This window comes from Anolis carolinensis, chromosome 1 (genome assembly GCF_035594765.1).
Source record: "Anolis carolinensis isolate JA03-04 chromosome 1, rAnoCar3.1.pri, whole genome shotgun sequence".
In the NCBI taxonomy this organism is placed as follows: domain Eukaryota; kingdom Metazoa; phylum Chordata; class Lepidosauria; order Squamata; family Dactyloidae; genus Anolis; species Anolis carolinensis.
The window spans coordinates 213,268,053-213,293,275 of NC_085841.1; the positions used below are offsets into that span (position 1 = coordinate 213,268,053).

The 25,223-nt window shown below is 38.8% G+C and overlaps 1 protein-coding gene across 6 annotated transcripts in view; it reads right to left on the minus strand.

The window, feature by feature from the left end:
* b3galt1 (beta-1,3-galactosyltransferase 1) overlaps positions 1-25,223 on the minus strand; it is a 538,987-nt gene that overhangs the window by 288,230 nt on the left and 225,534 nt on the right. For all 6 annotated transcript variants that reach the window (XR_010002361.1, XM_062969194.1, XM_062969191.1 and 3 more), the window contains one exon: positions 23,147-23,309. The gene's annotated coding sequence lies outside the window, so the exon portion shown is untranslated. The remainder of the gene's footprint in view (positions 1-23,146; positions 23,310-25,223) is intronic.

Genomic DNA, 25,223 nt, shown 5'->3' on the forward strand with positions numbered 1-25,223 from the left:
GAAATTTTTAGACTGAGGGAAAAAATTAGAGAACAGGACAGTCCATTTGAGAAGGTGATTAGGAAATGTTTGAGAGAGGAAAAGAAGGTGGCAGGAGATCTGTCTGAACAAATTATAATGGTAAAAGAAGAAATAATAGAGGAAATTTTCCAAACATGGAGAATGGACATGGAAATTGAGAGGGAAGATATACAAAGGGAAATAAGTAATATAGCAAAAGAAAAGTACAATGTATTAAGGGAAGCAAGAAGGAAAATGTTACAAAAATGGTACAGAACTCCTTCACAACTTTCACGTTTTTTACCAGGGATGAAAGATAGGTGTTGGCACGGTTGTGAACAAAGAGGGGTGTTTAATCATATGATATGAGAGTGCGATTGGGTGCAAGAATACTGAAGAATGATTGAAGGAGAAATCAATAGAATGCTAAATCTACAAATAGAAATAGAAATGTACTACATGCAAGGATAACGGAAGTGAAGAATATACAAAAAGAAAAAATGATTGACAAATTAATAGCATGTGCACAAATTGTTTTAGTGCAGGCTTGGAAAGATAAAACAAAATGGACTCTGACAAATTGGTATAAGTATATAGTTGATATGTTAAATGCAGAAATCACAAATTGCAAATGGAATAATATAGATAAAATTGAAAATATTGCAATAATAAAAGGGATGTGGGAACCAGTTAAGAACTATTTAGAGAACGTACTAAGATGTGGAGTGGAAAAATTAAGATTGAGATTGATATTTCAAATGTAACTTCTGTAGTTTGTTGTATAAAGTGTATGTACAAGGAGGGGAGGGTGGGAGTGGGATAAAACGACAAAACAACAATAAAAACAAATTTAAATAATAATAAAAAAGATCTAGGGCAGTGATTTCCAATCTTTTGTCTCCTAGTTCTTTGGGATCCCAACTTCCAGAAGCCTCAACCAGGGAAGTCCAAAACATTTGGTGGATCAAAGACTGGGAACTACTGTTCTAGGAGACTAAACTTTTTGGAGTGTCGGGTCAGAATTTATTTTAATCTATTGATGATTTAACATTATTTATTATTATTATTATTAAACTTTATTTGTACCCCGCTAGTATCTCCCGAAGGACTCGATGCGGCTTACAAAGGCCAAGGCCTCAACACACAATATAACAATACAAAACAAAAGGCAAATTAAAAACAATTAAAACAGTATAAACAACAAGCAATAAACAATACGCTAAAACACAATAAAACTGGGCCGGGCCAGAGTAATGGGTACAAGATTAAAAGTGCTGATGTGACAGGTGATATATAAGGCTTATAGGGCAAGTGCAGAGTGCGATATACGATCTTAGTTCTAATAAAGTGCTTATGGGACTTGGTATTGGAGATTTCCTATTAATCTGGGAAGGCACATTGGAACAGCCAGGTCATAGAATCATAGAATCATAGAATAGTAGAGTTGGAAGAGACCACATGGGCCATCTAGTCCAACCCCCTGCTAAGAGGTCTTCAAGTTCTTTCTGAAGATTGCCAATGTAGGGGCCTGTCTGAGATCCTTGGGGAGGGTGTTCCAGAGTCGGGGGGCCACCACAGAGAAGGCCCTGTCTCGTGTCCCCACCAACCGCGCTTGCGACGCAGGCGGGATCACGAGCAGGGCCTCTCCAGATGACCGAAGTGAACGTGTGGGTTCGTAGACGGAGATGCGGTCACGGAGGTAGGATGGTCCCAAACCGTTCAGGGCTTTGTAGGTAAGCACCTGCACCTTAAATTGGGCTCGGAAAGTAAATGGCAGCCAGTCGAGCTCCTTGAACAGGAGGGTTGACCTCTCTCTGTAAGGGGCCCCAGTTAACATCCTGGCTGTCGCTCGTTGGACCAGTTGGAACCTCCGAGCCGTTTTCAAGGGTAGGGTAGGTATTTCCTTGCAGGGTTTGATATCTGTTTTAAGCAAGGAGAAAATCATTTCTCTGTCTTGTCTACATGGGAGTCCAAAAGATTTTGGAGAAATTGATTAGTATATCCTCCTTCTAGAGATTTGCCAACTGGCAGATAAAACGAGCTGCTATAGCAGAGAACTCAACCAACTCAACACACACACAAATGCACACATTTAGCAACCTGCTTGTTTAGTGTTTCTGTTGAAAGCAGAGAAAAAGATTTTCCATCCTCTCTGACCTGCAGGGAGTCTGGAAGGCTACGGGTTTGCACTAGAAGTGAAGACGGCAAGAGTTGGGCAAAAAGGAAAAGCCAGTGATGGGGTTCAAAGGCACAATGGGCAGGATCCAATTCATTACTGAGGCTGTTGTATCACAATTGCATTTTTGATCATTAGTGGAATCTATCTCTGTGAAACCAATGGTGGAGCAATGGTGTGGCTCATTTGAATTTCAACACATTAACTTCTTTCAGAAAAAAGAAGCAAAGAATTTCAAGGTATCAAACTCAGCATTCTGTATATGTAATATATAGTGTCCACTCCTGAGGATCCAAAAGGGTACGTATATCGCCAATCATGATACAAGTTGAGTATCCCTTATCTGAAATGCTTGGAACCAGAAGTGTTTGAGATTTTGGATTTTTAAAAATCCAAATGGCAGTGTGGACTCAGATAATACAGTTCAAAACAGATATTGTGGATTAGCCACCTTGATATTCTGGGTTATATGGCTGTGTGGAAGAGCCCTGAGACATTATCACAGAACAGACTATTACTACCACTAAAACAATATTTTGTGGATGGTTCTATAGACCTCAGATCACAATGTAATCCAATGTAACATCACAGAAGGCAATGAAATTATGCTGCTGTCATTCTGGGGAAAAGAGATTGCTTTACATTTTGGAAAAGTTAAAAGATTGCACTTGAAAGTCCTAAAAGATGTTGAAGGGAACACATTTATCAATGTACTTTTAGACAACTTTAGACAAGTTCTGTCTCATTACTTTGCTAGAGTGTTCACTTCCTAATTAACAAAACTAAACATTGCAATTGAGGCAGTCATATCTGTTTTTTAAGATCCTCAGAAGATTTAGTTTGAAAACAACAGTTAGATACAATCTTTAAAAAGGGATGCTTACAATAATGCCACTTCTGCAGAGCAATGTATATATGTAATTAGTGTGATTACGTTATAACAATAACCCACCACTACCAACTATTATAAAACTGTAAACTATTATTCAGTACACTATAAAATTCAAAACCTAATTGAAAATGCTATTTTAGCATAATTCCCACAAGCCATCATTCTTTAATATCGTGAAATGAATGAGGTTTTTGTGGAGCTATTAATTGATACTGACAAGCAATAACCACTGGAATGAAACTCCAATTATGAACAGCAATTAATCACTTTTACTGTCATCGGTGGTGTCAAACCAAATTCAATAAAGTTCTAAACACTAAAAAAGAAATTTATACTTCTTGTGGTGGTGATTCATGCAAATCAGATGGCATTTTATTGGGGGAATTGTGTCATTTACAACATTTTATTTTTGCACAAATAACAAGACATTTGTTGCTTTTAAAAATTATCTACTATTAATTTTTACCTGGTTTAGACATCCTTTAATATGGTCTTGTTCTGAAGCAGCTGCTATCAGCATGGGGTAATTAATGGCAGACATGTTTTTATGGCAGATAAATAATTAAAAATTAATCTATATTAGCTGCCCAAATTATTTCTGTGTATTAAGATTGTAATCATAACGCTAAGATTCTAGATGCTCACAGCTTACATTCAGACCAAAAATAGACACAAGGCCTATTAAAATATGGGTGTAGGAAATGGCTAGGGATTGAACTGACCATCCTTGTTTCTCTTGCAGCTGCCTCATGTGGTTAACTTGGTTACAACTTTAAACATCTTTTAGAATAGGGAAGTACCGTATATACTCAAGTATAAGCAGACCAGAATATAAGCCAACACACCTAATTTTACCACAAAAAACTGGGAAAACTTATTGACTCAAGTATAAGCCAAGGGTGGGAAATGCAGCAGCTACTGGTAAATTTCAAAAATAAAATTAGATACCAATAAAATTACATTAATTGAAGCATCAGTGGGTTAAACGTTTTGAATATTTACTGTATTTCAAAGAAAAACAGTAAACTAACTTTGTAAGTGGAAAAGCAACAATAACTTTATAATCATCATCATCAACAACAACAGCTTCATTTGTACCCTGCCCTATCTATCTCCCCCTGGGGAACTCAGGCCAGCTTCCAACATAGTAACAGGCAAACATATAATGCCTACATAAATAATGCAGAACTAGATCTATCATTATATATACTAATTTCACATGTGTATTTCCCCCTGAAACCTTTGCAAATCCTCTCTCTATGTGCATTTTCCTCCTGCAATATTTGCAAGCCCTATTTATCAATGTTTATATCTATCTAGACATCTGTGTGTGTGTGTGTGCGCGCATTTTCCCTCTGCACTTGCAAACATGTGAGGATAAAATTCATATATAAAATATAGGAACAGATATACAGGTACATGGAAATCTCTAGTTATCTATATTTACATAGGATTTGCAAAGACCTGTAAACATATGAGGGGAAAATTCATATATTAATGTATTTGTAGGGGGAACATCTATATAAATATTTAAAAGCTTTGGGGCATGCATTTACCCCAGGAAGAAATGCAAGCAAAGTCCCCCTAAAAACAACTTTGTCCTCTTTTTTCCTGCCCTTTCCCACCTCTTTTCTTTCTCCCTTTTTCAAACTCTAAAAGTAGCCAGAAAAAGGCTTTTTAAAACTTCTCTCTCCCTCCCAAAAAAAAACCCCACCTCATTTTTGTTTCCTTAGGAATAAAAAGAAATACACACCTTCTGTTGCTCTCTTTTCCCTCCTTCCCTCCCTTTGGACTCAAATGTTCTTGCAATAATAGTAGTAGTAGTAATAATAATAATAATAATAATAATAATAATAATAATAATAATAGTAATAGCAATGAATCGTGCAAATTTGCAAGAATATCTTTTTTTCTTCCCCTTCTGCCCATGCAATCTGGCTTGCAAGGGTTTCTCTCACACTCTCCTTTTGCTTTTGAAAACATTCGCTTCTTGTCTCTGTCTCTCTCTCTCAAAAAAAATAAGATAACCAATCTGGGAGGAGAAGCAGAGAAGGGAGATTTTGGAAAAGAAAACATACTGTGGCCTCCAGGCTCCGCTGCTGGCTTCACCTTAACCCAAATATAATCCGGGGGAGGCTTTTTCAGCTCATAAACAAGGGCTGAAAATCTAGGCTTATCTTCAAGTATATACGGTATTCAAAGATCTAGAGCCAGACTTTTCATTTTTTGCCCTGAGTAGGAAGGGATATAAAATACTTCCTGACTGGATGGGGAATATGCTTGAATAACAATTGCACTCCTGGTTGGTGGGTTTCCCGTGACTTTGTTTGTTTGGTTATTCAGTTCTGACTCTCTAGCCCCATTTACACCGCCATTTAATGCAATTACAAACTGCATTAGGTGGTCAGTGTAGACTCATATAATACAGCTTAATCGCATTGAACTGCATTATATGAGTCTACTCTACACTGACCATATAATGCAGCTTCAAGCTGCATTGCATGGCAATGTTTCTGCCTTCCTTCTGGACCAAAGAGAACTTTTCATGTCACTTTGGAAGTTACTCAGACTTCTTTTAGGAGTCTATATTAGCTAAATGTCATGAAAAAGTACCAACAGTTTCCAAGGTGAATGACACAGTGACAGAAGATGACAAAGTTAATCATAACTTGTCTCTTTTTGTGCAAGAGTCAACAATTACATATCTGAATGGCGACAAGATTTTTACACTATGCACACGGATCTTGTAGAAGCTTAGAGACTAACTCAAGCCCTATCTATACTGTTATTATACACTGACAATATAATGCACTGTCTACAAAGCATTATATGGTCAGTAAAGGTAAAGAGTTTCCTCTGATATTACATCTAGTAATTTTCCAACTCTGGGAGTTGGTGCTCATCTTCATTTCTAAGCTGAAGAGCTGGTGTTGTCCATAGATCATGTGGCCGGCATGACTACATGGAGAGCCATTACCTTCCCACCTAAGGGGTACCTATTTATCTACTCACATTTGCATGTTTTTGAACTGCTAGGTTAGCAAAAGCTGGGGCTAACAGCAGGAGCTCACCCTGCTCCCCATATTCGAAACACTAATCTTTTAGTCAGCAAGTTCAGCAGCTCAGCGGTTTAACCCACTGTGCCACCAGGGGCTCAGTATATGATCAGTATAGACTTATATTACTAACTGTATGGAACTGCATTATATGAGTCTACACTGACCATATGGGGCCTCAAAAAATGAATTTGGTTACATAAGCTTTCATAGGCTAAGGGTGCATTTACACTGTACAATTATTGCAGTTTGGCACCACTTTAACTGCCATGGCTCAGTGTTATGGAATTCTGGGATTTGTAGTTTGGTGAGGCGCTAGCATTTTGATAGAGAAGGCTAAAAACCTTGTAAAATTACACTTTCTATGATCCCACAGCACTGAGCTATGGCAGTTGAATTGGTTTCAAATGCCATTAATTCTACAATGTGGATGTAGAAGAAGAGAAATGCTCAATGTGTTGCAAAACAAGGTGTTTTTGCAGTAATTCAAAAAATAAAACCTGCTGTGGGCTATAGTATGAGCACATGTGGCATCCGCTGTTCACCTTTCCTTTGTTAATGCCTTACCTCAATTAAGCCCCTAGAGCTCCGCTGTGCAAATAATTTCTAATAATTCAGCAACCGTTATACATATTGTTTTATATCAAGTTTGGAGTCATCACTTTGTAACTAGTCTTAGATCCATTTTGCAGGGGAAAGGTAGAATATAAGTGTTGCTTGTATGAAAGTTTTTAATAACATTGAGGCTTATGTTAGATTTCCTTTTCATATATTTTTTAAACACGAAGATCAAATAGCACCTGTATACTGTTGCTTTTTCCCAGCAAGTGCTAAATCAAAATGCATGAAAATATTCATAATCTGGTACTTCAGCTTCCCAATGAGAAGGCACATCAAACAGACTGAAAATTAATCTGAAAGACAACATACACTGTGTAGAAATCCCACCGAGCTCAAATATGGTTGTCAGTTCACATGAATGGAAGGCAGGAAGGAGATTTGTCTGGAAAAATTGTCCAGGAGGGAGGGAGGATGTGTTTAAACTTACTCTTTCCTATAACCTATCCCTGGGAATTGTTCCTGGCAGCTACTGCCAGGGTCCAGCTTTGAGAAGAGTCTCCAAAATATCAACTGAATCTTCTCATACCTTCTTCATTTACCTCCCTTCTGCTTCTCCTACCTTTCCTCAAAATTTCCGGTGGCTCAGTGTGTTAAAGTGCTGAGCTGCTGAACTTGCAGACCGAAAGGTCCCAGGTTCAAATTCCGGGTGCGGAGTGAGTGCCCGCTGTTAGCTCCAGCTTCTGCCAACCTAGCAGTTTGAAAACATGCAAATGTGAGTAGATCAATAGGTACCGTTCCGGCAGGAAGGTAAGGGCGCTCCATGCAGTCATGCCGGCCACATGACCTTGGAGGTGTCTACGGACAACGCGGGCTCTTCGGCTTAGAAATGGAGATGAGCACCAACCCCCAGAGTCGGACACGACTGGACTTAACGTCAGGGGAAACCTTTACCTTTACCTAATGTGGATTTAGCAAAAGGAACCTTAGGAAGCAGTTGCAGGGTGGCTTCAGATAGTCTGCCTCCTCTTTAATGCAGAGACAGTAAAGGAAGACAAGGGCAGTTCCAGCTGGCAGTTTCCATGGCAGTGCCATGGTGAATCTGCTTTGGGTATGCTGAAGTATGACTTTTAAATAAATTGCTCAAGGTGCTGAATTTATTTTGTAGACTGGGGCATAGTATATTTGACAGTGCCTTTGAATTTTGGACAGAAACCTGGAGATTTGTTACACCACTAACATGAAAGCCACCTGAAAGTTATAAAAGTTCAGTTCTGGGATACAGTCTGTCTTCTGTATCCACAGATTCTGTATGCACGGATTCAACCACACATGGCTTTAATATAAAAACTAAATACAAAAAGCAAACATTGATATTTTTTTTTTTTGCTATTGTATATAAGGGGCAGACCGAAAGGTCCCAGGTTCAAGCCCCGGGAGCGGCGTGAGCGGCCGCTGTTAGCTCCAGCTTCTGCTAACCTAGCAGTTCGAAAAAATGCCAATGTGAGTAGATCAATAAGTACCGCTCCGGCGGGAAGGTAACGGTGCTCCATGCAGTCATGCCGGCCACATGACCTTGGAGGTGTCTATGGATAAAACCGGCTCTTCGGCTTAGAAATGAAGATGAGCACCAACCCCCAGCGTCAGACATGACTGGACTGAACGTCAGGGGAAAACCTTTACCTATATAAGGGACAAGATGGATGATATCCTTGAGGTGACTGGCTTGACCTTGAAGCAGCTGAGGGTGGTGATGGCTGACAGGGAGCTCTGGCGTGAGCTGGTCCATGAGGTCACAAAGAACTGGAAGCAACTGAACGAATAAACAACAAATATAAGGGACATAATATTTCTGTGCCATTGTATGTAATGAGATTTGAGCATTCAGGTTTTGGCATCCACAGGGTGTCCTGGAACTAAACCCCCAGCAGATACCAAGGGCCCACTGTATTTATTTTCAAGAAATTAATCCACCCAGAGTCAGAATATATGTCCAGTGGGTTTTGTTACAGGCAAAATATATGTCCAGTGGGTTTTGTTTTGCTGCCTGGGACAAAATACAAGATGGTACCCTTCCAACACTCTGTGAGTAGGAACCACATGGTTAGTCAGATCTTTACCACAGGTGTTGGGATATCCTCCATTTCCCCTGAGAACTGGCGGGAAGCTAACGGCGCTCCATGCAGTCATGCCGGCCACATGACCTTGGAGGTGTCTACGGACAACGCCGGCTCTTTGGCTTAGAAATGGAGATGAGCACCAACCCCCAGAATTGGTCACGACTGGACTTAACGTCAGGGGAAACCTTTACCTTTACCTAACTCATCTTAAAAAATACATTAAGAAAAATTAAGCACAAAATAATTTATGATGCACCGTGCAAATCTCTTTAATAGGAGAAATTCCAGCATCCAAACCAAAATGAATCAAACTACATTTATCTTTTAATTTCTGTCTTCGATACTCTTTATTTAAACTCAACGTCTTTGAATTTTTTTCTCATTTCAATATTATCTAGGAATTACCCGAGCAAATGATGATATATGGAATGTTCTTTTGCATCTGCAGCTGGCCAACTCAATTTCTGCAGCATTTTCTGCCAAGAATAATTCAAAATACTTAACAACAATATCAGTGAATCCAATATTATTCTCAGGCTCAGAATTTAGTGAATCGTTTTTAGTATTTTTCCAGAACTCTCTTATCTGAGAAACTTCCCAGAGATGGAAAAAAGCTGTAGGCGTACATACATTTTTCTTAGTTTCAAGACCAGTTCCTGCCTCTGATCAGGTCACCAGGTTAGCTCTGCGCCTAACTTCCAATATTCCTTTGTTCTTTAGGATCTCCTTGCAGTTTGCCTATCAAAGAAAATATTACGTCTGCAGGCTGCAGACGTAATATTTTCTTTGATAGTCAGATTACTTGCCTTTGCTAAAGCTTCTCCAAGCTCGTATCTCTCATTAAGATTAGATCCTTGGCAAAGAAGAAGACTAGTTTTACCAGCTCCTTCCTATCTTGCTTCCAAAAAACTAACACTAGTTGAGTGTCAAGGAATCTTTTGATACCTAATAGGATATATAAATAGATCAGGCCTTTGGTTCCCACACTGTTTAAAATTCCATTATCAAAAAGTCATAATCATCCCTAGAGCTCTTGGCTATTTAAGTGTTTTCAACATTAGATAAATAATTACAGCAGCGTGATTTTCTTCCTAACCTATAGCTACATATGCGTGAACTTTTGGCTCTGATTCAAATCCTGTTATAGTGGCTTCTTACAGTAATTTCAGACTTAATGAAAGACCTTTAAGGTGAAAAAAAACACACATTACACAACTAATATTAGTCAGTAATGGTCACGATTTGGCCAGTAATTAAATTAAGCAGACTTTCAGGGTGTCTTCAGCTATATTAAAGTATTGTGTTTGTGTGCATGTTTAGGTCTTTGTGGGAAAGTTAGAAACAGACTCGTCTTTTGGTCGGGGGTTAAAGGTTCTTGTGGTTATTTCACTTCAAAATGGTGATATAACTTAGGCTTGTTAAATCTAAATTGAACCAATTACAAGAGCCAGCAAACAGACAATATGCAGAGGGATGAGTTCTTTTCAGCTTTTTTCAAATAACAGTTGATATTCTTACCAACTTTAACATAGGCTTTTAGTTTCTTTTCTGGTACATAAACACAAATTATTTTGCAAATTTGAGTTTTCATTGTTCCTTTCTTTTAGCAAGACAGTTTTGCTTTTTTCCAAATGTCTTAACAATGACAAAAAAGCATACCCCAGACAAAGGAAATTTAACAATTCGAAGCCTTCATAGAAATGTCTGATCTGTCAAAAATAATTTTTCTCACATTTGTTTAAATATAATGGGGAAGCAAATGCAAATACCCCAGGTGAATCAAAATTACAAAAGAAAGAAATCAAAAGAAAAAGATTTCAGTGGTGTCTTTTTATCAACTAGAAGGCAAATTAATTTTAGTGGGGAGATTTCTAAAATGCTAGTTGTTGACATGGCTTCTAACTGGAAGTAAACGTGTTACTTTCCTAGTGACTATTATTAATGTAATGAAAGGAAACAGGATGAGCATGCATTTTTATGATAGCCATGTAACAGGATAAATGTCAGACCGTTTATATTCTACAGTATGGAAATTAATTTTCCATAGCTTGAGTACTTCCAGGTTTATCAGACTAGAGCCACCAATTGTTCAAAGCCATTGACTATATAGGTTGAGGATCATGGCAGATGTAAGACAAAACATTTGTAAGTCTGGGACACCATTAGTAAACCTACTGATATCCACTGCTCAGCATTTTTGGTATAGAGAAGGAGGGCCCAGTGCCTATTTGAGACAATGAGGCCCTTTCCACAAATTGTATAAAATCCACATTGAACTGTATTATATGGTAGTGTTCAAAGCAGATATTATGGATTATCTGCCTTGATATTCTGGGTTATATGGCTGTGTGGAAGAGTCCTGCAACAAAGTGGTAGAGGCTGCATATAGGCATGCCCACATAACCATATAAGACAAATTTTATTGGGCATTTGTCTTCCTAGCTCTTGTTGTTGGGCTTGCAACCAAGTATTCCTCTACATAGGGGTGTCATACTCATTTTCACCAAGGTTCACGTCAATCATATAGTTTCCTTCAAGGCCCAGTTGTAATTGTAAGACCGTATAAATATAACCAAGTTGCCCTTGGTTTCACCTGCAGGTCTTGGATTATGTACAATGTTCCCTCACTTATTGTGGGGGTTAGGTTCCAGGACCACCCGCAATAAGTGAAATTCTGCGAAGTAGGGACACTATATGTATTTTAATATTTATACATTATTATAGTAGTTATAGATAAAGGTAAAGATTTCCCCTGACGTTAAGTCCAGTCATGTCTGACTCTGGGGGTTGGTGCTCATCTCCATTTCTAAGCCGAAGAGCCGGCGTTGTCCATAGACACCTCCAAGGTCATGTGGCTGGCATGACTGCATGGAGCGCCGTTACCTTCCCGCCGGAGCGGTACCTATTGATCTACTCACATTTGCATGTTTTCTAACTGCTAGGTTGGCAGGAGCTGGAGCTAACAGCGGCCGCTCCCACCGCTCCCGGGGTTTGAACCTGGGACCTTTTGGTATCCAGCTCAGTGCTTTAACGCACTTCGCCACTGGGGCTCCTTATAGTAGTTATACACTACTTTAAGTCTTTATCAACCAATCGTGTGTTGATAAATCACCTCCTTCCCCTCCCGTTGCCGCTTGGGCTCCTTTTCTCTCCCTTTGGCTTCTCCTTCCTCCCTTCCTTAGGCTGTAAATTGTAATTTTTAAATTATTTATAATAGCCTTTTAGAGTTTATTGAAAAACCGCAAAAGAGACAATCCACGAAAAGTGAACCGCGAAGTAGTGAGGAATCACTGTATACTTTAGGATGAACTATGCTAGCTAGGGCTTCTGGTACATGTATTTTAATAACTGCTGGAAGATTGGTTGATTCCTGCCCAATGCAAATGTCCTGCTCATAAATACCCTCTGTTACTGATCTTGCTGCTGGAATTGCATTTTTACATTTTGATCATTGAAATTTTACATATCAGGGATAATTCTCTGAGTAAAACTCCTTTGTTATTGCTTTGCCTCTTTCTCTTGTTGGTCCAGGAAAGTCTTGAACACTTCTGTCTTCAAGGCTGCCTTTAATTGTGGTCATAATTACCTCTGTATTTCTGAAGAGCTTCTCTGTAAGTACTGTATATACTTGAAGATAAGCCGAATTTTTCAGCCCTTATTTATGAGCTGAAAAAGCCTCCCTTGGCTTATATTCGGGTCAAGGTCAAGCCAGCAGCGGAGCCTGGAGGACACAGTATGTTTTCTTTTCCAAAACCTCCCTCCTCTGCTTCTCCTCCCAGGCTGGTTATCTTATTTTTTTGAGAGAGAAGAAGCGAATGTTTTCAAAAGCAAAAGGAGAGTGTGAGAGAAACCCTTGCAAGCCAGATTGCATGGGCAGAAGGGGAAGAAAAAAAGATATTCTTGCAAATTTGCACGATTTATTACTATTACTATTATTATCATTACTACTACTACTACTATTGCAAGAACATATTTGAGTCCAAAGGGAGGGAAGGAGGGAAAAGAGAGCAACAGAAGGTGTGTATTTCTTTTTATTCCTAAGGAAACAAAAATGAGGTGGGATTTTTGGGAGGGGGAGAGAAGTTTCAAAAAGCCTTTTCTAGTTACTTTTAGAGTTTGAAAAAGGGAGAAAGAAAAGAGGTGGGAAAGGGCAGGAGAAAAGAGGACAAAGTTGTTTTTAGGGGAGCTTTGTTTGCATTTCTTCCTTGGGTAAATGCATGCCCCAAAGCTTCTAACTATTTATATAGATGTTCCCCCTACTAATACATTAATATATGAATTTTCCCCTAATATGTTTACAGGTTTTTGCAAATCCTATGTAAATATAGATAACTAGAGATTTCCATGTACCTGTATATCTGTTCCTATATGTATACATTAATTTTATATATGAATTTTATATGAATTTTACCCTCACATGTTTGCAAGTACAAAGGGAAAATGCACGCACACACACACACAGATGTCTAAATAGATATAAACATTGATAAATAGGGCTTGCAAATATTGCAGGAGGAAAATGCACATAGAGAGAGGATTTGCAAAATTTCAGGGGGAAATACACATGTGAAATTAGTACAGTAGAGTCTCACTAATCCAAGCCTCGCTTATCCAAGCCTCTGGATAATCCAAGCCATTTTTGTAGTCAATGTTTTCAATATATCGTGATATTTTGGTGCTAAATTTGTAAATACAGTAATTACAGCATAACATTACTGCGTAATGAACTACTTTTTCTGTCAAATTTGTTGTATAACATGAAGTTTTGGTGCTTAATTTGTAAAATCATAACCTAATTTGATGTTTAATAGGCTTTTCCTTAATCCGTCCTTATTATCCAAGATATTCGCTTATCCAAGCTTCTGCCGGCCCGTTTAGCTTGGATAAGTGAGACTCTACTGTATATATAATGATAGATCTATATCTAGCTCTGCATTGTTTATGTAGGCATTATATGTTTGCCTGTTACTATGTTGGAAGCTGGCCTGAGTCCCCAGGGGGAGATAGATAGGACAGGGTACAAATGAAGCTGTTGATGATGATGATGATGATGATTATAAAGTTATTGTTGCTTTTCCACTTATAGAGTTAGTTTACTGTTTTTCTTTGAAATACAGTAAATATTCAAAACATTTAACTCACTGATGCCTCAATGAATGTAATTTTATTGGTATCTATTTTTATTTTTGAAATTTACCAGTAGCTGCTGCATTTCCCACCCTCGGCTTATACTTGACTCAATAAGTTTTCCCAGTTTTTTGTGGTAAAATTAGGTGCCTTGGCTTATATTCGGGTGGGCTTATACTCGAGTATATACAGTACTCAAATGCTGATCTAGTTTGTGTGTAGCCCTGAAATAATTAGCAATTCAGGAAAAGGCAAATGCCCCTGTGGCACCCCCTTGTGGTCTAGTAATGCCCAGTGTAAATCACTGCAATTATGGTCTGTGCCCACTGGATGAAAGTACCATCCAACAGTCATGAATATTTAACTGATGGAAATGGATAGCTTCTTACTGATTACCTCAATAGCTAAAGCTGAGCAGACTTCATTTGGGCGGCACTTCTGCATGCTTTCCAATTCCAAAACCTTCGCCTGGAGAGTTATACAAGTGACTTGTATACCCTATTGGAATCAATGAGACTTTCAAGTGCTAACTTGAAAGTGAATTGCATTCTGCCTTTGCACATTACCTGGTGCCTCACACCACAGCAAATATGTGACACAAAAGAATGTATTAATAATCATGAGCATTAACAGAAAAATCCGTTTCCTGTGTAGCAAATGATGTTTTTATGTAAATCATCCATGTGAAAATGTTGTGCCAGATAGATACTCAATTATAATAGGAGGGAAATACATAGCTGTTCTACAGGGATTAGAACTGCAAAGTTTAGATTTCTGATTTATGGCTATTAAAGATGCATCTTCTATATAAGCATATATTAAGGTAAAGATAAAGGTTTCCCCTGACGTTAAGTCCAGTCATGTCTGACTCTGGGGGTTGGTGCTCATCTCCATTTCTAAGCCGAAGAGCCGGCGTTGTCTGTAGACACCTCCAAGGTCATGTGGCTGGCATGACTGCATGGAGCGCCCTTACCTTCCCGCCAGAGCGGTACCTATTGATCTACTCACATTGACATGTTTTTGAACTGCTAGGCTGGCAGAAGCTGGAGCTACCGTGTTTCCCCGAAAATAAGACAGTGTCTTATATTAATTTTTGCTCCCAAAGATGCTCTAGGTCTTATTTTCAGGGGATGTCTTATTTTTCCATGAAGAAGAATTCACATTTATTGTTGAACAAAAAATTGAACATTTATTATATACGGTACAGTAGTTGTCATCATAAACCAGCATAACCAGAAAACTGAATCCTATCAAGAATTTCTTGTTACTACCAATATTTCCATGTACAACACTTTATGGTACGTACATTTACCAATCCTGCATGCTCTGGTGTTCTGTTCAACGGGCATGCTTCCAAACAATAATTTTGCTAGGTCTTACTTTCGGGGGAGGCCTTATATTTAGCAATTCAGCAAAACCTCTATTAGGTCTTATTTTCTGGGGATGTCTTATTTCAGGGAAAACAGGGTAACAGCGAGCACTCACTCTGCTCCCGGGATTTGAACCTGGGACCTTTCAGTCTGCAAGTTCAGCAGCTCAGTGCTTTAACACACTACGCCACCGGGGCTCCTATATTAAGCATATATTATAGACTATGAATTACACTCAAGGTATTTCTACATTAGGCATCTGTTGTCAATTTTTAATATTATTAGATGAAAGTGAACACTGTTAACAATCTAAGTTCTTTTTCTGTTCTCAGGGCATATAGATTAACTAGCTTAGGTGATCAATTCATGTGCTGACAAAGTAGTCTCTGATGTACCCAAGCTTATGTCACAATGAGTCTTTAAGATGCCACATAACATTTTGTGGTTTTTGTAGTAGACTAGCATGATTATTCTTCTAGAAGAAATAAACACAGAAGGCATATCCACAGGTATTGTGTTACACCTGGAGGATATAGCCTTTCTATTAAAAAAATCCTGGTATGCAAGTGAAATAAAATCCAATAAAGAGATGCACATGATGGTACTGTGCCAACTCAATTTCCATGAGAATGGAGGAACAAATTGGCTCCTTATCACAGGTCTCAATCACAGAGCACAGCTTGTGTATGCACATCCCATTTGATGGACCAAAATCAAAGTACTGCATTGAAAAAAATGCATTCAGTTCAGTTTCTAGGATCATGCATTTCAATCTTTTAGTGACTGAAATTGCAGTGAGTTATCACTGGAATGTGTTGCTGTATTTAAAGATCCATTACTCTGAACACAAACCTGAAGGAACTCAGCTGTATAACAAAAGGTAGCTCTTTTTTGCAGTCACCCACCAGTTTCTTACTCTGCAGGAGAGTGTTGGCACAAAGAAGTGACAATAGTTCACTGACTGAGAATGAAGCTCTACAGAAGCCATGGAATACGTGATTTAAAATTGTTTCAGTGTTTATTTCCAGATATCTTAAATCCTAACTCCAACTGATTGAATGAGGACAGATCAATCTCTGAGATTATTTTTGCAAATTTTAAGACTACAAAACTCATGGTGCAAGCATACATGCAGAAAAGGAAAAGTGCAGGAGGAAAAGCATATAAGAGAGACTTATTAATTTGCTTGGGGCTTTTCTCTTGTGCTTCCATCCATGGAAAAAGTCTTGAAAATGAACAAATTTAAATAGTGCAATCAACTGACAACATTGAAGGAATAACAGCAGAACCAAAAAAAAAAATCAAATATGAATGTTTTGTCATTATACATCATGAATGTTTCATTTTGCCTTCTCTTTCAGAAACGATAACTATTATTTTCTATTAAATAAATTCTGGTTAATAGTTGGAGGATTTCAAAAACAGTCTTAAAACAATGTTCTCCAATCTGATGCTCTCCAGATATTTTGGATGACTACTCATCATAGGCAATTACGTGTGGCAGAGTATGATTCGCTTCCAAAGGTAGAGTCTTAGTGATAGGTCTGTAAGTGATCCCCATGGTCTTTCATAATGAAGACATATATTTTCAGATGGAAGGCGGTTGTGAGAAGGGTTTGCTTGATGCAATTTCCTCTTTCGCCTTCTATTCGTGCCTCTTCAAAATCCACAGCACTGTTGGTAACAGCTGACTCAGTGACATCACTTGAGGGCCAGGACATCCCAGTTCTCAAAGTTTATTCCACATTTTTAAAGGTTAGCTTTATGTCCATCTTTTAAATCTCTTTTGCACATTTAATTTTCCATTCCTGAGCTGAGAGTAAAGTGACTGCTTTGGGAGATGGTGAACGGGCATTTGGAGAATGAAGCTAGTCCAGTGAAGTTGGTGGTGGACGATCATTTCAATACTGGTGGTCTCATAAGAACCTTCACTATTTCAAGGTGACAATCCATTCGGGGGGGGGGGGTGACTACTAGAATTGCCCCTAATGGGTATACTGATTGGCTGCTATGGAGGTCCAGCACATTTTCCAAATTGGGAAAGTCTGGTCCATTTCTCACATTTTATTAATGACACATATTACATCTGAAATAGATGCTAAAAATAACTGGCACATTCTGAGCAGACCTAGTTTTCACAAGTCAGGTTCTGTTCCGTCTCCCAGGAATTTGATTTTACAAATTGCTCATAGTTGTAGGAATAGCACCTGTTTACATTTCTTCCAGGGCTGTTGCAGATTCTGCAGCAACCTGATAGTTTAGCGATTAGCAGAGTTTGTAGCCTGTTTGCAAAGCTTTGCTGCTGGCAGCCTGCAAATGTATCCTTTTGTTCTGGAGACCATCCCTTTTCCTGGTGAAAGAAGGCTCCATTTTGAGAAGCCTCTTTCCTTCTAGACTGAAGAAGAAACAACTTAGATGTGCTTGTGTGGCCAAGCCAGGCCAACTCTGACAAAGCCATTGTAAGTACTGACCTGCCTTTAAAACCAGTGCCGAGCATAGATAGGGAAAGACCTGTTCTTTCTAAAAATAGTAGCTTAGCACTGGGGCAGAGAACATCTCTGGATTTCTTTGCCACTGGAAGAAGTCCTACTAACTTCGCCTCAAAAACTAGCTTTGAGCTTAGATAGTTATAGACCTTTTAGATAGCAGCTCAGGGCTAGGGTAAAGAGGATCTCAGGATCTCTTCGCATTTGGTGGAAGTTAACCTAGCAACTAAAAGGGAAAAGCAAGAAAGGAACATCTGCAAGGTTTTATAAGTTGACTGTTTATATTTGCAACCTTAATTATGTGTGCCAAGTCTGCCAAGGACTTTGTGAAAATAAAATTTTGTTTGATTGTTCAACTTGAAGCAGTAAATGGGGTGAACTATAGTCGTAGCAGGTAGGTAGCCTTTAGCAAGAGGACCACATGTTTGCTCCACTAACCTTCCAATTTGCCACTGAACCAATAGCTGAAACTTGGTGGGTCCTCAGGAACATCTGGGAATGAGGATGGCCATCCTAGATAGAAGGAATGTATTGTTCCTGAGAGAGCTACTGCCAGTTGTAGACAATACTGCGATAGATGGACCAATGTCTTGCATCACTGTAAAGCAGTTTCCTAAGTTCCAACCTTGGGATTTCTGCAGGCGTAGAAGGAGCCCCGGTGGCGAAGTGCATTAAAGCGCTGAGCTGCTGAACTTGCAGACCGAAAGGTCCCAGGTTCAAACCCCGGGAGCGGCAGGAGCAGCCGTTGTTAGCTCCAGCTCCTGCCAACCTAGCAGTTCGAAAACATGCCAATGTGAGTAGATCAATAGGTACCACTCCGGCGGGAAGGTAACAGCGCTCCATGCAGTCATGCTGGCCACATGACCTTGGAGGTGTCTACGGACAACGCCGGCTCTTTGACTTAGAAATGGAGATGAGCACCAACCCCCAGAGTCAGACATAACTGGACTTAACGTCAGGGGAAACCTTTACCTTTAGAACGTCTTTACCTCCTTACTGCAAAAGGGCATGCGGGGAACTCAGGTTTTGAGGGATGCCCTGATTTAGCAGGAGAAGGCAGTAAAAGCTGAATATGTAATGACAGTAAAATGCAATGAAACTGTAAGTGGTAGCACATTTTGTAAAGAGATAACCATGAAATAATCAAATGTGTCTCACTGGTGGATATGGACAAAGCACAGAAGTGAGGCACATTAACATTAGAATCTTTCAGTGAACATCACCATTCATGCAGTTGTTTCATTTAAAGGCCACATGTGTATTTTAATTAGATTTGCAGTTTCTCACAATAGATTAACCTGACACATTGCTAATCAAAAAGAAAGAAAGTGGAGAGAAAGCAAAGGGAAAAGAAAATGTTTTTATTCTTCCCAGCTAAATCATTCTCACTTGTCCCAATTTCAAAATAATTTAAGAATCTTCTTCTTTAATCCCTTTCAGTAAATGAATTTTTGCTAATGTTAATTCCACCCAGTCTGTGGACGTATTTGCTACAGTTATGCATATGGAGAATCTCTTTGGGAGATTATTGGATCAACATTTTTTGGAGATTACCCTAGAAAAATCTGATGCACAGTTGCGCTGCAATTGTCAAAAAGCTTGGGATTTTTCGGCTTTGATTACTTTTGATTTGTCTGAGGAGCTTTTAAATAAAATAGTTGGAGATTTCTTCCTGTTCAGATGTCTCTAATAGGATTACATTGTCTGTTCAGCACTCTGTCTTGAAAGTAGTACACCAAGCACTCTGCCATATTTAGCTCCAACCGCATTCCAGTATCTCAGTTACACATCTCATTAGTATTATCAAAGGCTATGCAAACCTCTGATCATCATTATATTCACCTTGAAATGTTCATTCTTCTTTTCATCTTTAGTGCATTCCCAGAGGAAATAATAAATAATACCATACCATATGGCAAATGGGATCAACTGCAACTCCACATGATTTGTGGAATACTGTTTCTCCTAACACAGCTATGTCCAGTCCTTTCAATACTCTACAGGCATATTACAGGTGCCAGAAAGTAAATAAATCAATTTTTTTGTGTCAGGAGCGATTTGAGAAACTGCAAGTCGTTTCTGGTGTGAGAGAATTGTCCGCCTGCAAGGACATTGCCCACGGGGCACACGGATGTTTGATGTTTTATCATCCATGTGGGAGGCTTCTCTCATGTCCATGCATGGGGAGCTGGAGTTGACAGAGGGAGCTCACCTGCTCTCCCCGAATTCAAACCACCGACCTGTCACTCAGCAATCCTGCCAGCACAAGGGTTTAACCCATTGTGCCACCACAATGGCATAATCTCTGTAACCAAAAGAGCACAGGGAAAAGGGCATCTTTACCCTTATTCTCTTCCTATGACCTTTGCTTCTTTAACTGTACCATCTCTGCCCAAAGTTTAGAAATGTTATTTCTTTAGATAACAACCACTAGAATCTTCCCAGCCAGTACAGGCAGAAACCATGCAGTCAAGGAATTCTGTGACTTTTTCAAACCAATGTGAGACACAAACAAATCCACTTCTCTCCCACAAAGGAATGTTATGGATATGTAAGATTTATTCTGTTCAATTCAGACTATGTTTAGGACCAGCACTTTTACTCACCCTTATCTCTAATATAGGATGAGCATCCCTAACCTAGAATTCCAAAATACTCCAAAATCATCCATAAGAGTGGTTGAGATAGGGACACCTTCGCTTTCTGATGCTTCAATGAACCCAAACTTCATTTCATGGACAAAATTATTTAAATTATTATATGTACAGTAGAGTCTCACTTATCCAACACTCGCTTATCCAACGTTCTGGATTATCCAACGCATTTTTGTAGCTTCTGCTGGCCCATTTAGCTTGGATAAGTGAGACTCTACTGTATTTATTTTCAGGCTAGGCATAGAAGATATATATGAAACATAAATGAATGTTCAGATCTGGGTCCCATCTCCAAGATATCTGATTATGTACATACAGTAGAGTCTCACTTATCCAACACTCACTTATCCAACGTTCTGGATTATCCAACGCATTTTTGTAGTCAATGTGTTCAATATATCGTGAGATTTTGGTGCTAAATTCATAAATACAGTAATTACTACATATCATTACTGCGTATTGAACTACTTTTTCTGCCAAATTTGTTGTCTAACATGATGTTTTGGTGCTTCATTTGTAAAATCATAACCTAATTTGATGTTTAATAGGCTTTTCCTTAATGCCTCCTTATTATCCAACATATTCGCTTATCCAACATTCTGCCAGCCCGTTTATGTTGGATAAGTGAGACTCGACTGTATATGCAAATATAGGTATTCCAAAATTTTAAATAAAAAATTCTGGTCACAGGCATTTTGGACTATGTATGCTCTACCTGTAGTTAAATGAACACTCATATCATCAACATGATACCACATTAAGATGTAGTAGTTAGGATATTGGCATAGTTAGGATGTTGTTGTAGTACCTGGAAGATTCATGTCTTCCACACAGCCCTATATCCCAGAATATCCGAGCAGAAAATCCCACAATTTCTGCTTTGAACTAGGTTATCTGAGTCCACATTTCCATATATTCCAGTTCAAAGCAGATAATGTGGTATTTTATTCAGCTGTCTGGAAGAGGCCTGAGCTATGAAATACACTGTGTAGGTTGGCTCAGTTACACTCTAGTTTACTCAGCCTTACTGTTTTTTTTAATGCTAATTTGTTTCAAGAATCAAACCTTGAACACATTGGAAGAGAGATGGGATAAAAAGTAAATATAATTAAGAGTAAGCCTTCTCTCTTTCTCCCCAATTTCCTCAAATCTCGATTAAGTCTACATACATTTAACAAACCAATGGCTTTAACAGACCAGGACTTTCTCAGCACTCATCCTTGCTAACCACACACTTCAACCTCTGAAAGTTAAACTAAAGGATAGCAGGAAAAACATGTCTAATATGCCAAGGGAGATAAGAACAGCAATGGAAACTGTGACACCTTATACTATACAGCTAGAGGCAGTGACTGAAGATTTTGGGGATGCGATCAAAATGAAAGAGCAGATGACTTCACTGCAGTACACTGTTTTTAATTCCCTGCCAAGGGACTTGATTTCAGAAGATATTTTTCTTTCTATTTTGATAGCTAACAGCCCATATGCAGGGGATGTTATTGTGGAAACTGAATACTGACAGACATGAAAGGCCTATTGCAACTGGAGTACTGATGGTAGAAACAGACTCTTTGAGACCCCTGAACTTTGATTCGGGGTTGTGGACAACAGTCGAGGTTCTTTCATCCTTATCTACAACAACTTGGAAGCCGTTCTAGGAATGTGTGCAGAATGTATGTCTCCTCCACCACAGTCCTGTCCTTGTGCCTCTTGTTTTGATAGTTCTTTCTCTATATGTATCCTACGAAAGGCCATCATCTCCTTTTCTGGTGAATTGAGCCAAATTCCAATAGTAACTACCCCATTACATTGATTTTTATATGGGTTGTTTGTAGGAGTCCCGGTGGCTCAGTGTGTTAAAGCACTGAGCTGCTGAACTTGCAGACCAAAACGTCACAGGTTCAAATTCCGGGAGTGGAGTGAGCACCCGCGGTTAGCTCCAGCTTCTGCCAACCTAGCAGTTCGAAAACATGCCAATGTGAGTAGATCAATAGGTACTGCGGGAAGGTAACGGCCTCCATGCAGCCATGCCAGCCACATGACCTTGGAGGTGTCTATGGACAACACCGGCTCTTCAGCTTAGACATGGAGATGGAGCACCAACCCCCATAGTCAGACATAACTGGACTTAACGTCAGGGAAAACCTTTACCTTTACCTTTTTGTTTGTATCTTCTTGATCTGTTAGCTAGTCTTTCTAAGCTTCTGTGTGCATATGTGTCCATTGCTTTGCAAAGAAAGTCTAGTTTTGTGCAGACATTTGTCAGGATAAATTGTAGAAACCTTCAAGCTCCACCATCCATCACAAACATTCCTCTAAAGCTGGAAACAAAACATTTCATGGGAATTAAGGAATTCTTAGCAGGCTATCTGGACATGTCAAAACAGCCTTTCTTCTATAGAGCGAGCAATGTAGTGAGATGTTTCCACGCTTCTAGACAGAAACCTGTAAAAAGAAGTCTTATTTGCAGAGTCTACACTCATAGAGGAGTTCCCTTTAACAGACTTCTTATTAGGGTACAACTGGGGTTCCCATTCACATGGATAGCAAATGGAAGTATAACAGATGCTTCCTTGCAGGGACAAAATTCACAGGGGCATGTCAAGGGGATGCATGGAGGGGAAACATCTCACATTATATATTCATCTTTTGAGTGTTTTTTGTTGAGAAATCTCAGGTTTTCGAAAGAAACGTATGGATCACTTACCCAATGTTTTAAGATGTTCTGTTTTTTCTGTTTCTATTCTGTTTCTGGATATTATGACATAGTTCTGTCTCATCTGTATTGTTGTAGTACTTCATTATCTGCTCCATTTGACTGGGTTTTCCCCATTCAACACCAAAGCTGATTGGGCTGCATGTTGTCAAACCTGTGTGGTTAAAATGAGAGAGAATGAGTCAGAGAGAAAGAGAGTCAGAGATATTTGTATTTTATATTAGAAAAGCTGCTAAAGTCCTATTTTTAGATGTATACAATCAATAGGACCTCTTGGCAAAACTGATTCTCTGAAAAGGAGAGAGTGACATTAGTTTTAGTTCATAGAAAGTCTGTCTATTCAAGACTGAGGCCACATGCACTTTGTGTCATTGGAATGCTGATGGATTTTGTTCAGCTGATCTGATAATACAGAACAATAATGTATGTGTATATAAAACTACTCTTGTAAAAATCCCAAGAAATGTAATACAAATCAGGTTTCTACAACTCTATATTAAAGTACCGTAGAGTCTCACTTATCCAAGCTAAATGGGCCAGCAGAAGCTTGGATAAGCGAATATCTTGGATAATAAGGAGGGATTAAGGAAAAGCCTATTAAACATCAAATTAGGTTATGCTTTTACAAATTAAGTGCCAAAACATCATGCTATACAACAAATTTGACAGAAAAAGTAGTTCAATACGCAGTAATGTTATGTTGTAATTACGGTATTTACGAATTTAGCACCAAAATATCATGATATATTGAAAACATTGACTACAAAAATGGCTTGGATAATCCAGAAGCTTGGATAAGCGAGACTCTACTGTAATTCTCTTCAAACTATATTGCATATAACAAAATTGCTTTCAGGATATCATAAACAAAGGTACAATATCCATGTCATAATCTCACAAAGTATACTATATCAGGAGTAAATAACAGACATAAAGAGACAACCAAGTCCATATTATTCCTGGAGTTGCGTAGAATCTTGGGCCAATGTCAATTGTAGGAAAGATATTCAGTGTCCAAGATAACAGTTTCTATATTCAAAGGAATTCTTTGTTTGCTTTGCAACGCCAAGAACGGGTACACAACAAGGTCTCCCGGGTTGTTCCCCTTGTTTAGTTATCACTTCCTCGGGTGTTGTGTCTGTTTTAATTTTATTGTGCTTAGTACGCTAGATAAAGGAGTAAAAATAACATACAGTTGAGCCTATTGAGTCAAATACACTTGCAAGTGAGCAACACTGCACAGACCAGCTCAGATGTACTTGCAGCAAGACAAGACTAGATTCCTCCAATCTTTTCCTACTATTTGCACTTCTGAAAGTTAGACCTCCAGATCCTTTCACTGTAGATGTTTCACAAAAACACACAAATTCCGATTTGCAAAACACCCTGCTGCTATTGTCTTCTTGCAGAGCACCATAATTAATCATGTCTTAACATAATTTGGAGAGGGGTTGTCTGCAATGTATTTCCATCGAGCATGCCACATTCTATTAAAAGCATCCAGATTTTCATAGCAAGAATATTAAATGAAAGCAGCTCATAATTTTGCCTGGAAAGGCATGTAGTACACCAAAAAGGGAGAGAGTTATTTTGATTAGTTTACAGAAGCCATCTGTCATTTCCCCACTTTCAGCAATCTGAGGACAGCAGAGGGAATGGGAAAAGAAGGATATTTATTTTGGACAATGAAACCTGCTTTCTTACTCTTTAATTTGACAAAGATTCAAAAGAAGCTTCTAATTCACAAGAAGAGACACATGCCTGTTACTGACCAGCAGGCTTTTTGAAATTTGCAAGACTGATTAATATAGTTGCAGCTGAGCAGGTGTGCATCACAGTAATGTACAATTTGAAGTAGGTACCAAGATGTTTGATGACGCCAATGTAGAAGCAAAAGTGCCTTCCTGACATCCTTTTCAGAAAGATCAAATAGTTTTACTCTAATGACAATACTTATTTTGAAATTAAACACAGTGACTGGGAAGATCTTGTGCAGATGTTACATATTCATGCCATGTTGGTATTATTTATTATCTTTTAAAGTAAAGAGATGAAAGTTATTTCATCA